General features: G+C 40.1%; 1 protein-coding gene across 1 annotated transcript in view; it reads left to right on the plus strand.

Moving 5' to 3' along the window:
- Positions 1 to 14,384, plus strand: part of nmnat2 (nicotinamide nucleotide adenylyltransferase 2) — a 347,686-nt gene that overhangs the window by 284,621 nt on the left and 48,681 nt on the right. The window lies entirely within an intron of this gene.

The raw sequence follows: 14,384 nt of genomic DNA on the forward strand, positions 1-14,384 counted from the left end.
TTTACAATTTCCAGTCAAATTTACATGCACATATTTATAAACCAGAATACCTGGAGAAATCCCACACTTGAAAGGGGAGAATCTGCAAATACCACCCAATCAGTGACCAGGTTAAAAAATAAATGCAGACCCACAGAGCTGTAATGGTGCACCTATTTAAAATGCTAATCCAATTTCCCAGCCTACTTATTCCACCACAGAGGCATGGAGATCCACATCGTATCCCAACAGCATTAAGCACTAGACAGAAACCAACCCTAGTCCATCACACACTATTAACTGACAATTTTAGAGATGCTACTTTGGGATGTGAGACATCCTACTTGGAAGACACACAAATGCCACACCAATAATAGCTAATAGATAACAGTGCACAGACACAACCCGTACAAACTGGGAGAAAGGGCGAACTCCATTAACCCTATAATTCTCAATATTTGAGATTTGTAATATTTAACCAAAGCCACTCCACATGACCACTACAGTATAAAAGCTATAAGAACAGTCTCCCAGCACTTCCTGTGCAGGATGTAAATGGGATTTTAGGTGTCCTAGTTCTTTATTCATTCTGACAAGTGAGAGAATATTAACTGTGAAAGTACTGCAGGCTAAAGGGAAATAAAAGGTGAAAACTGTAAACTAGTAGTTGGCAGCCTTCGAGACAGCTGCCCCAATCCTTGTGTTATGTTTGTCCAGAATATTTCCGGAGCAGTATAAATATGATCTTGCAATAAATGCTCACTGAGTCATGTTAATGACTTTTATTTTTTTATACTGCATCCTACTGTTGACAGTGCACCATAAAACATACAGTAGACAAACTTGCAAACTATGTATTTTTGCACCACATTGTAGGTTTTCAGTGACTGGAGGTAAAACTAATTATCACAGATCTGCACTCAGTCTCACCCATATGTATTCTCTTAGGAAATCATTCTGCTGTCGTTTTGCACACATCTTTACTGCCAGAAGAAAATTTGTGACTGCATATGAAATGGATCCTTCTGCTCCAACTACTTCAAATCTTTTCTTGTTTACTATTGACTTTTGAATTGCCACATGCTACCTAACACTATCTGTGCCATCCTAGTGCCCATTTGTTACCCCATCAATAATGCATAAATGTATGGAGCCAGAATACCAGGCCATGCACAAACTCAGGAATATCCAGTATTTCTAAAGAATTAATGACCAATAAGCCAAAAAAGGGCTCTGTCTTATGGCCTAATGTTCAATTTCCCTTTAAAGGTATTTAGCAGACGGTTTTGAAATTTGATTTTCTTATGTTGGAGGATGCAGTACTCGAGGTGAGAGTGGGTTACTGTGATCAAACCTATTAAAGAAGTTGTTCATTTGGTTTGCTCTCTCCACGTCTGTCTCATGGCGGCACCCGCTTGAGCTGCAGCCAGTGATAATCTTCATCCCATCCCACACTTCCTTCATGCTGTTGTTCTGCAACTTCTGCTCCTGCTTTCTCCTGTACTGCTCTTTCGCCCTGAGCTGGACTCGGAGTTCCTTCTGCACGCGCTTGAGCTCATGCTGATCACCACCTTTAAAAGCCCTTTTCTTCTGGTTCAAAAGGCCCTTGATGTCACTTGTAACCCATGGCTTGTTGTTAGCATAGCAGCATACTGTTCTTACTGGAACTACAATGTCCATACAGAAGTTGATGTAATCAGTTGTGCATTCAACAGCCTCTTCAATGTTCTCACTATGTGACCCAAGCAATATATCCCAGTCTGTAGTTCCAAAGCAGTCTCTCAGAGCCTGCTCTGCCTCAGGGGACCACTTCCTGAATGAGCGTGTGGTTGTAGGTAGCGCTCTCTCTCTTGGTTTGTATTGAGGCTGAAGCAGAACCAGGTTATGATCTGCTTTCCCAAGCGCAGGCAGCGGGGTGGCGCTGTGCGTCTTTAACGTTGCATACAGTAGGTCGATAGTCCTGTTTCCCGAGTGTTACAATCCACATACTGGGAGAAGGCAGGTAATGTTTTGTCCAGCGTTACATGGTTAAAGTCTCCAGCGATTAGCACAAGTGCCTCAGGGTGCTGCGTTTGTAACTTAGCAACTGCGGAATGGATGATGTCACTCGCCATCTCGCGTTCGCTTGAGGGGATGTAAACAATAACAGCAATCACGTGTCCAAACTCTCTGGGCAAGTAATAGGGGCGCAGACTTACGGCCAACAGTTCGATGTCCCTGCAGCAAGTGGAGATTTTAACGTTTACATGTCCTGAGTTGCACCACTTTGTATTGACATAGAGAGCGAGTCCTCCTCCTTTCTTCTTTCCACAGGTACTTGCGTCTCTGTCCGCTCTAACTGTGCTAAACCCGGTAGCTCCACGTTAGCATCTGGGATGGGAGGCGTTAGCCACGTTTCACTAAAACACAGCAAGCTGCATTCTGTGTAGGTTCTGACATTTTTCACCAGCACAGCCAGTTCATCAATCTTATTTGGTAGTGAGTTTACATTTCCCAGGATCACAGAAGGCACCGACTGTTTATAACGCCATTTTCTCTCAAGTTGTCTCGATTTAATCTTATCTTTTATCTTTGCACCGCTCGGCTGCCCCGATATCGTCTTCTTACCTCGTCAGGTAAATAAGGAACCACACCGGCATAAGCATTTCTTCTCAGTGCTTTAAGCTGACTACTTGAATAGGCGATTCTCGGAGTGTAACAATCCATGTCAAACAGTAAAATAGTAAAAAGTGTCCAGGGAGCAATTCCACATAAAAGAAAGTGGTAGAAGTGATCAGTGAAATAGTGAAATAGAGATTAAAAGGTAAAAAGATAAAGTCATATACGGAGCTGCTGGAAAGGCTGCCACTCGGATGCGGCGCCGGAAGTTAAGTATTAAGTAAATATGACCAAGCTGTGCACTGAGCTTACTCTTGAGCATGCAACATACAGTTGGCCATGTGAACAGTAATCAAATCTCACAGCTTGGATTGCTGCTGTCATAATCGGTTTGAGATTCATGGTTTGTTTCAATCACGACAGTATTTGCAGGACTTGTGTTGACGTGACATTCGGCATCTGTCAAGTGTTGTAAGCATACAACCGGTTTCATCGATAACTTCACATCCAGCTTTTGAGAGTTTAAACATTCATAAAAATCAAAGTGTCCACTACTGAATCGTCACCTGTGTGTCTAAGATGTTTAAGAGGCACTGGCAGTTGTCGAAAGGTGTAAAATATTTGGCCATTTCGGTACACTTGAAAGCGACAACCGAACAATTCAGCGGCAGCCATCAACTCACATGCAGAACCATAGGTGAAGGGCTTAAGCATTTCACTCTTATAGTGCTCCTGTGTAGTATAATTATCTCCTGTACCATCATCAGTCCACACCTTGAACCTGTCCCAGCCATTCAACACATAAGACACGATGTTCCTCCGGATATCAAGAGTGAGCCTGATATGGCGGTGCAATATGTAACACAGAGAATGGAAAAGGCAGGTGCCATCTCCGGGCATGGAAACCACTCAGTAACTGACAGTTCTTTGATCGATGGTGATCACCTCGATAGACATGTTAATGGGGGTACGGTTGGAATGATAAAGGAAATGGGTACCTGAAAACTGTAAAGTAAGTCTAAAATACCTAAATAATAAGTATAATCGTAATAAACGAACAATAAGACAGCGGAGAAGCCGTGGATTAAATTAAAAGGCTGTAGTTATCAGCAGGGAGATGTGAATCCCGTGGCGAGGCAAGAAGGGAATGTAGAGACCGGAGCGACGGATGGCCTTATATAGGCAGGCAGCCAACAACATGGGAGGCGTTGGGATGGGGGACCCAACGCCGCCTCACACAGTGACTGAGCTGCATGCTATGGACGTATATATGTACGTAAGTAGGATTCAGTTAGCATTGGGAACCCGCGTATCAAATTTCTTGAAGATGGGCCCATAAGTAATAAAGACCGTTGAAAAGTTCAATATGGAGGCCGACAGTGGCATCATACCACCGAAATAAGTACATACATTGGTTTCGGTTAGTACAGGGAAGCCGCCTACCAAATTTCATGAAGATGGGGCCATAAATAAGAAAGTTCAACATGGCGAATGTTGTCAACCGTTATGACCATTACGCATAGAATGTCGAAATGAAACCTGCTTAACTTTTGTAAGTAAGCTGTAAGGAATGAGCCTGCCAAATTTCAGCCTTCTACCTACACGGAAAGTTGGAGAATTAGTGACATTGAAAAGTTCAATATGGCGGCCGACAGTGGCATCATACCACTGAAATAAGTATGTACATCGGTTCTGGATAGCACAGGGAAGCCACCTACCAAATTTCGTGAAGATGGGGCCATAAATAAGAAAGTTCAACATGGCGAATGTTGTCAACCGTTATGAACGTTACGCGTAGAATTTCTAAATGAAATCTGCTTAACTGTTGTAAGTAAGCTGTAAGGAATGAGCCTGCCAAATTTCAGCCTTCTACCTACACGGGAAGTTGGAGAATTAGTGACGTTGGAAAGTTTAATATGGCGGCTGACAGTGGCGTCATACCACCGAAATAAGTATGTACATTGGCTTCGGTTAGCGCAGGGAAGCCGCCTACCAAATTTCATGAAGATGGGGCCATAAATAAGAAAGTTCAACATGGCGGACATTGTTGACCATTATGACCATTACGCGTAGAATTTCGAAATGAAACCTGCTTAACTTTTGTAAGTAAGCTGTAAAGAATGAGCCTGCTAAATTTCAGCCTTCTAACTACACGGGACGTTGGAGAATTAGTGACATTGGAAAGTTCAATATGGCGGCCGACAGTGGCATCATACCACCGAAATAAGTACGTACATCGGTTTCAGTTAGCGCAGGGAAGCCGCCTACCTACACTGTGCTTAGCATATTCATAAGTAAGGCTGCTGCGCTACTCAGCACGCCTCCCATGTAATTGACTGCCTGCCCATATAAGGCCATTCTTCACTACGGTGTGTTCATTCCTTTCCTTGCTTCGCCAAGGAAGCAGCCTTCTCACAGCTTCTGCACTGTTTTATAAACAAACGACATATAAAAAAAGTCCTTTTTCCTTGCTTCGCCAACGAAGCAGCCTTTTTGTTTAATCCAAGGGTTCTCCGCTGTTTTATTGTTCATTTATTATGATTGTTATACTTATTGTGTAGGTATTTTACACTTAGTTTACTGTTCAGGTACCCATTTCCTTTATCTAATCCGTGGCTTTTCTGCTGTTGTTTTGTTCGGTTATTACGATTATAGTTATTTGATTCCCTTTCTTTGCCTGACTGCCTGCCCATATAAGGTGCTCCGCAGTTTTTTTGTGAAGCAGCCTTTACACAGCTTCTTCGCTGTGTTATAAATGAACACCATATAAGTCCGTCCTTTCTCCTTGCTTTGCGGTTCTCTACTGTTTTATTGTTCGTTTATTACAATTGTTATAGTTATTGTGTAGCTATTTTAGACTTAGTTTACTGTTCAGATACCCATTTCCTTTATTTAATCCGCGGGCTCTCCGCCATTTTTTTGTTCCTTTATTACGATTATAGTTATTTATTGATTCCCTTCTTTGGCTGACTGCCTGCCCATATAAGGCAGCTCCACTGTTTTTTTTGTGAGGCAGCCTTTACACAGCTTCTCCGCTGTTTTATTCTCCTTGCTTCGCGTTTCTCTACTGTTTTATTGTTCGTTTATTACGATTGTTATAGTTATTGTGTAGCTATTTTAGACTTAGTTTACTGTTCAAGTACCCATTTCCTTTATTTAATTCGCGGGTTCTCCACTATTTTTTTGTTCCTTTATTACGATTATAGTTATTTATTGATTCCCTTCTTTGGCTGACTGCCTACCCATATAAGGCGCTCCGCTGTTTTTTTGTGGAGCAGCCTTTACACAGCTTCTTCACTGTTTTATAAACAAACGCCATATAAGGCCGTCGTTTTTCCTTGCTTCGCCAACAAGGCAGCCTTTTTATTTAATCCACGGGTTTTCCGCTATTTTATTGTTGGGAGCTCTTCCTTCTTTTCTCCGTATTGCGGTCACAGTCAGTTCACGTGATTACGTGGGAGGCGTGATGATGTCACACGCAGCTCCACCCCCCACGGCCGTCGAGCTAACGTCCATTACAGTATATGGAGAAACATAGGTTCCAGTTATGACCATTACGCGTAGAATTTCGAAATGAAACCTGCCCAACTTTTGTAAGTAAGCTGTAAGGAATGAGCCTGCCAAATTTCAGCCTTCTACCTACACGGGAAGTTGGAGAATTAGTGATGAGTGAGTGAGTGAGTCAGTCTGTCAGTCAGTGAGGGCTTTGCCTTTTATTAGTATAGATACTCAGATAATACTCACACAGACTGTTGGACAGTTGAACTCCAGTCCATACTAATTTCTACAGTACCTTCCTGTCCCTCTATAACATGGTCATCCATTTTCCAAATCCATTTCTTCCATCAGAGGGTCAGGGGTAGCTCATCTCTCTATTATAATAAAAAAAATCCTGGGACGAGACAAGACTTTTTAGCCTGGGAGGAGACATGAGAGATCAGAGAGATACTTTCACGTCCCGCAAGACGAGACTTTGTGCCAAGAGATTTAACCAAGAGATTTAAAGAATTCACAAACATTGGCGTGATACACGTGAAGAACAGGTTAGATATAATGAAAGTACAAAAATTAGAAAGTCTCAAAAAAATGATGGTAAAGATCGCATTAGCAAAACAAACGGAAATAATTACTCGGTGAAATAACGGAACACCAAAAAGAGATCAAATACTGTATATTGTTCGGATTAAACTTTAAGTGAGAGACTTGTAGATCTAGTCTAATTCTGTTGCCATCAGAGAAAGTAGTGTTTCTTCCCAGTGAAGAGGCCTATCCGGCGAGAATTAAAAGATCTGTTGTTTGGTGAAAGTGAAATCCACATACACGAGTGGCAGAAATGCGTAGTGACTGGCACGTAGCGCAGGCCGAGGGGGTTGGCGAGTGAAGCAAGCAGGAGGAGAAGCCCCCTAGTACTTACACATAAAGAGCCATTTTACAATTTCCAGTCAAATTTACATGCACATATTTATAAACCAGAATACCTGGAGAAATCCCACACTTGAAAGGGGAGAATCTGCAAATACCACCCAATCAGTGACCAGGTTAAAAAATAAATGCAGACCCACAGAGCTGTAATGGTGCACCTATTTAAAATGCTAATCCAATTTCCCAGCCTACTTATTCCACCACAGAGGCATGGAGATCCACATCGTATCCCAACAGCATTAAGCACTAGACAGAAACCAACCCTAGTCCATCACACACTATTAACTGACAATTTTAGAGATGCTACTTTGGGATGTGAGACATCCTACTTGGAAGACACACAAATGCCACACCAATAATAGCTAATAGATAACAGTGCACAGACACAACCCGTACAAACTGGGAGAAAGGGCGAACTCCATTAACCCTATAATCTCAATATTTGAGATTTGTAATATTTAACCAAAGCCACTCCACATGACCACTACAGTATAAAAGCTATAAGAACAGTCTCCCAGCACTTCCTGTGCAGGATGTAAATGGGATTTTAGGTGTCCTAGTTCTTTATTCATTCTGACAAGTGAGAGAATATTAACTGTGAAAGTACTGCAGGCTAAAGGGAGATAAAAGGTGAAAACTGTAAACTAGTAGTTGGCAGCCTTCTGAGACAGCTGCCCCAATCCCCTTGTGTTATGTTTGTCCAGAATATTTCCGGAGCAGTATAAATATGATCCTGCAATAAATGCTCACTGAGTCATGTTAATGACTTTTATTTTTTTATACTGCATCCTACTGTTGACAGTGCACCATAAAACATACAGCAGACAAACTTGCAAACTATGTATTTTGCACCACATTGTAGGTTTTCAGTGACTGGAGGTAAAAACTAATTATCACAGATCTGCACTCAGTCTCACCCATATATATTCTCTTAGGAAATCATTCTGCTGTCGTTTTTGCACACATCTTTACTGCCAGAAGAAAATTTGTGACTGCATATGAAATGGATCCTTCTGCTCCAACTACTTCAAATCTTTTCTTGTTTACTATTGACTTTTGAGTTGCCACATGCTACCTAACACTATCTGTGCCATCCTAGTGCCCATTTGTTACCCCATCAATAATGCATAAATGTATGGAGCCAGAATACCAGGCCATGCACAAACTCAGGAATATCCAGTATTTCTAAAGAATTAATGACCAATAAGCCAAAAAAGGGCTCTGTCCTATGGCCTAATGTTCAAGTAGCCTAAGGGGGTCTGCCTTTAGCACAGTGTGCACAATAAAATAAATTATAGCAGACAGTTGTTTATTTCTTATATGATATCAGTATTTCTGATTACTCATTTTTTGCATTTATCACCCACATATATCAAGGTATTTTGGTGCTGTCTTTGCCTAGTTGTCACTGTAGTGTATAATACTGTATAGGGACATCTGACTGTAATAATGCAATTCCACATTTTGCTAAGGTGTCACTACATAACAAACAGAAATCCATAATTTGGGGTTACATTCTAATCACTACAATTTGTCCCGTAGATAATTAGACAAATGCTATAATTTTACCTTTACCTTTCCATCTTGTCCCCTGCATGCAGCACATATCTCTTCTTCAGTTTAGCACTTCCACTACTTCAACTGATTTTCCCACCATACTCCCAATAAGTCAAAGTCCTTATACTCTCTCTGTCTCTCACACTGCTGCTCCTTCATCTCCTTTGCCACCAAATAAAAGTGAGTCAAAAGCAAGTTACTCAAACCTTCCTAAATGCTAAAACCTAAACTAATTTGCCATCTTGGAGCATTAAAGCTTCCTGATCAGTCTATAAACTGATAAGAATCCCACTTTAAATTCTGTTAATCCATTTCTGCCAAAAGAAGGAAGAGAGAAATAGAATTAAAAAAGCGGTGCCTTCAGGTGCTCAACAAACACATTGTGCCAGACTCTTGGTTTTCTGTTAAACTAGCAGTAGCACATGGCATAATTTTAAGGCAGAACTATCTAACCTCTTTAAATGTTGTTTCTTATAATGTACCCTCCCAGAGACTGTGTAAATTAATGGAATTTATTTCAGGTCTCAAAATTGTGGAACACACACTATTGTTTAAACTCACTGTAATACAATCGATCAGTAGTCTAGTGTCACTTACTGTCAAAGTCAGGTATATGTGTAAACGTTTATTGAGATTGGACTAAATGTGTATAATTGTATAAAGTACAAACACACACACATGCATACAGTCATATGAAAAAGTTTGGGTACCCCTCTCAGCCTGCATAATAATTGACTCTACTTTCAACACAAAAGATAACAGTGGTATGTCTTTCATTTCCTATGAACATTGGAGTACTGGGGTGTTTTCCGAACAAAGATTTTTAGTGAAGCAGTATTTAGTTGTATGAAATTAAATCAAATGTCAAAAACTAGCTATTCAAAAATGTGGGTCCCCTTGTAATTTTGCTGATTTGGATGCATGTAACCGCTCAATACTGATTACCTGCAACACCAAATTGGTTGGATTAGCTCGTTAAGCCTTGAACTTCATATACAGGTGTGTCCACTCATGAGAAAAGGTATTTAAGGTGGTCAGTTGCAAGTTGTGCTTCCCTTTGACTCTCCTCTGAAGAGTGACAGCATGGGATCCTCAAAGCAACTCTCAAAAGATCTGAAAACAAAGATTGTTCAGTATCATGGTTTAGGGCAGGAGTTCCCAAACTTTTTTTGCCTGCAGACCCCTTTACCAAAAACTTTTAAATCCATCGACCCCCTAGTCACATGCAACGGTTTTTCATGTCCGCACATGCTTTGATACGTTCGATAAGACGATGCACAGACATCTTTGCGCTCCATTTATTTTCATGCATTCTTACGTGTGACTCTTTTAATGACACATTATACCTTTTGGTTCGCAAGTTTGGTATGTAATGTGTTTTTATCAAAAAAGTGTTTTTTTGAATTATGTTACTTCTTAATTAGGTACCTATTGGAATCATAGATATTTTGAAGTAACAAACAAATATCAGTAGTAAGGGGGGTCTATTTTTGCTGTCGTCGACCTCCAAATTTTTTTACTGAAACTGTCATCGAACTGGAGTTAAATTTGAGCGGATGCAAAGCATATAAAGATCTCTAAGCAAGTTAATTCCAAATTTTTCCAGATATTAAAACTGCATATGTTTGTGAGGGTTGAAAGAGGTGGTTCTTTTGCAGGGGTGCCACAGAAAGAAGCTTCTCCGTCTTAAAATGCTTTCTACATTGGTTCCAGATTCTAAGTGAGTGGAGCACAATTGGGTTATTAGTGTATTGCCGATAACGTGTGTTTATTGGAGCACAAGCAAGGAATACAAAGAAGTACTGCAGGATTTTACTTCTATTGCGGTCCATGCCTGTGTATGTTCTTCTATTTGTGTCCAGGTTCTTATCGCTGTATATTTGCGCCCAGTAATAAAACTGGAAGTTAGGTAGAGCCATGCCACCTTCTGCCTTTTGTCTTTGTAGGGTCGCTCTTTGATGCGTGGATGTTTAGAATTCCAAATAAATGAGGTTATTGTTGAATCTAATTGCTTAAAGAACGATTTATTAATGCTTGCGAATTCACGGAAAGAGTACACTTTTATTCAGATTAATTCTGAGACCAGAGAGCTTTTGAAATTCTGTGAGTGCTGCTAAGACTGCAGGCACAGAATTTTCTGGGTCCGATATATACAGTACCATGTCATCTGCATATAATGAGATTTTCTGTTCCAGTCCTTCTCTGCTAATCCCCTTTATCTGATCAGTATTTCGACAATGTATTGCCAGTGGTTCAATGGCAATTGCAAACAGCAGTGGTGACAAAGGGCATCCTTGTCTTGTGCCACGTTCTAGTTTAAAGTAGTCTGAGCAAATGTTATTGATGCAAACTGAAGCTTCTGGGTTAGTATACAGTAATTTAATCCATGCACAAATGTTCGGGCCAAACCCAAACTTCTCCAAAATAGTAAAAAGGTATTTCCATTCAATCATGTCGAATGCTTTTTCTGCATCCAATGATAATAATATTTCTGGGGTGTTTGATTTAGTTGGTGAGTATATTACTAGAAAGTTCAAATCGACCCCAGAGGGTCAATATCGACCACTTTGGGAACTCTTGGTTTAGGGGAAGGCTACAAAAAGCTATCTTAGAGGTTTAAACTGTCAGTTTCAAGTGTAACGAATGTAATCAGGAAATGGAAGGCCACAGGCACAGTTGCTGTTAAACTCGGGTCTGGCTGGCCAAAAAAAATACAGGAGCGGCATATGCGCAGGGGTTACAGACAACCCACAGGTCACCTCCAAAGACCTGCAAGAACATCTTGCTGCAGATGGTGTATCTGTACATCGTTCTACAATTTGCACAAAGAACATCTGTATGGCAGGGTGATGAGAAAGAAGCCCTTTCTGCACTCACGCTACAGAGTCGCTTGTTGTCTGCAAATGCTCATTTAGACAAGCCAGATTCATTTTGGAACAAAGTGCTTTGGACTGATGAGACAAAAATTGAGTTATTTGGTCATAACAAAAAGCACTTTGCATAGCGGAAGAAGAACACTGCATTCCAAGAAAAACACCTGCTACCTACTGTCAAATTTGGTGGAGGTTCCATCATGCTGTGGGACTGTGTGGCTAGTTCAGGGACTGGGGCCTTTGTTAAAGTCAAGGGTCGAATTCAACCCAATATCAACAAATTCTTCAGGATAATGTTCAAGCATCAGTCACAAAGTTGAAGTTACGCAGGGGTTGGATAATCTACAAAGACATTCATGCAGAGGGAGAAGTACAATGTTCTGGAATGGCCGTCACAGTCCCCTGACTTGAATATTATCAAAAATCTATGAGATGATTTGAAGCAGGCTGTCCATGCTCATCAGCCATCAAATTTAACTGAACTGGAGAGATTTTGTATGGAAGAATGGTCAAAAATACCTCCATCCGGAATCCAGACACTCGTCAAAGGCTATAGGAGGCGTCTAGAGGCTGTTATATTTGCAAAAGGAGGCTCAACTAAGTATTGATGTAATATCTCTGTTGGGGTGCCCAAATTTATGCACCTAATTTTGTTATGATGTATATTGCATATTTTTTGTTAATCCAATAAACTTAATGTCACTGCTGAAATACTACTGTTTCCATAAGGCATGTCATATATTAAAAGGAAGTTACTACTTTGAAAGCTCAGCCAATGATAAACAACAATCCAAAGAATTAAGAGGGGTTCCCATATAACTGTATATTTCAATATTTGGCTTTATATATTAGAAGATTTGTGCTTGTGATGTCATACAATGAACATTAAGTGTATGCATATAGTAATGACATCCATGGCATAGTATATCCTTATTCATTCCATATTTTGGCTGATACTGTCATCTGCATGAGATGTTAAAATCATTGAAATGTAGGCAAGACTATAGAAAAGACCTAACAGAATACTAAAACAGCACCAAACACATTTAAACAGCCGCAGACACTGACACGTCTTAATGAGTTGTAAAATAAACAGAGGAACACAGAAAAAGGTTTGGGGTAGCCATTCCCATATACCTGGTATTATCTGGCAAATTGAAGCAAAAAAAAAAAACAATATGTCTTTATAGACGTGAGTCCAAAACAGAACTCAGAACTTAGAGCTAAGATGGCCATTATATGTAGTAGATGGTAGGCTGGAACAGGAGGTACTCCATGGGATTGGAGGTTGAAATTACAACTTTAATAGGCAGGTTCATGGAGACTGGAAGCGGAAGTGATGTGTTCTAGGAAGCAGGTTCTTCAGAAGGTCTGTATTGGAACAAAAGAGAAAGTATTACAATACAGCACCAACACCTGGTCCAGCACATAAACACATCTATTCAAGCCTGTAAACTATCTGCCATGTGAATGTGACAGGGTTCAAAGTGCCTGAGTAGCTGTCTCTTTTTAATCCTTCCACCCAAGCATGCTTCTTCCTTTCCAACACTCACAATTTAACAAAAGTCCAAAACATCAGGTTATGGTGCAGATTACTCTAACTTGGGACATCCTGTTGTCCTGTCTATAATGGAGGTGTAGAGGTAGGATATAACGTTATCACTATAACATTTATTAGACCAATTGTGTTAGGGTGTTGCAGATGTTATAACTGAATATCCATTGTTTCATCAAACCAATCTCAGGACTATGACTGAACTTATCCCAAAATAGTTTACATTAGACCTGTGAATTAATTTAGAGGAAAATAATGTCAAAGATTCACTTGTTTGAAGCCTTTGAGTCCACTGGATCCTTTGCCCACTTTATACCTTATGTGTAAATTTTACATTGTTGGGAAAAGAGTAACATATTTAGTTTCTGAACTCAGTTTTGTGACAAAAAAAGGTTTAAACTGTAATTTGATAATCATACCGTTGGTGCTCACCACTCTTACATTAAAGCAGGTGGCTTTAAGTCATCACATTGAATAAAAGCAAGGTGTCCATGCTCCATATCAAGTATACAGCGAATACATTTTAGTTTGTGATTAAAGAACATAGCACAGAGTTGCTATTATATTCTGTTGATATGCCAGTCAATTTTAGAAAGATGGTGGATCTATTTAACAGAGAAACTCTCTATATCTCTCTGTGCCCAAAAATGCAATAAAACCAAAATGTTATATTGCTTTGGAATCTTTAAACATATGTTTGTGCATTTGGGTGTGCACTTCTGTGAGATGCCTGAAGGATGATGCTTATCGTAAACCTCTGCTAAAAAATATGTAAAGAGGAACAGAGAGAGCAAATGTGAAGTGAATGATGAGATCTTCTGTTTCATGTACTCATTTTTATGATCAGGAGATGAAATTCTATTCTGTGTTTGTTAGTGCTATTTTTCATACTCTTCTTTATTCACACCCGTGCACCACTTCATTTTATGTCTTTCAAAATATTTCCCTGTTTCCAGCTATAGTACCTGTCTTAAATGAATGAAAGGCCATGGTTACATTTCACTTCTTCCCTAGTGGGAAAGGCTGAACTAAGCAGTGAAGTGTTTGTTGAACCGGAAATATTGTTGTTTTTTTACATGTAACAATATAAGAAATATTAGGACCAAAGGCTAATCATAGACTCTTTTAATAATAGTCACCCTACACTGCAGGGTCTGGGCATAAATTGAATTAATTGTATTATATTGTAATTATGTGCCGGAAGTGCCCCAGGACCCCACATATCTACGTATGTAATGGTGGGTGGACTGGACTGCTGCCTGTGCAGTTCTATATTAAATTGAGCTATGTACCACTGGAACTAGAGCAGTCGAAAAACTGAAAAATATTTCAATGGTCTATTCAAAGTGTAGGATGGCTCAGTGGCACACTGGTTTACAACTACGGTTTCACAGCTCCAG

Source organism: Polypterus senegalus, chromosome 14 (genome assembly GCF_016835505.1).
Source record: "Polypterus senegalus isolate Bchr_013 chromosome 14, ASM1683550v1, whole genome shotgun sequence".
Taxonomy (NCBI): Eukaryota; Metazoa; Chordata; class Cladistia; order Polypteriformes; family Polypteridae; genus Polypterus; species Polypterus senegalus.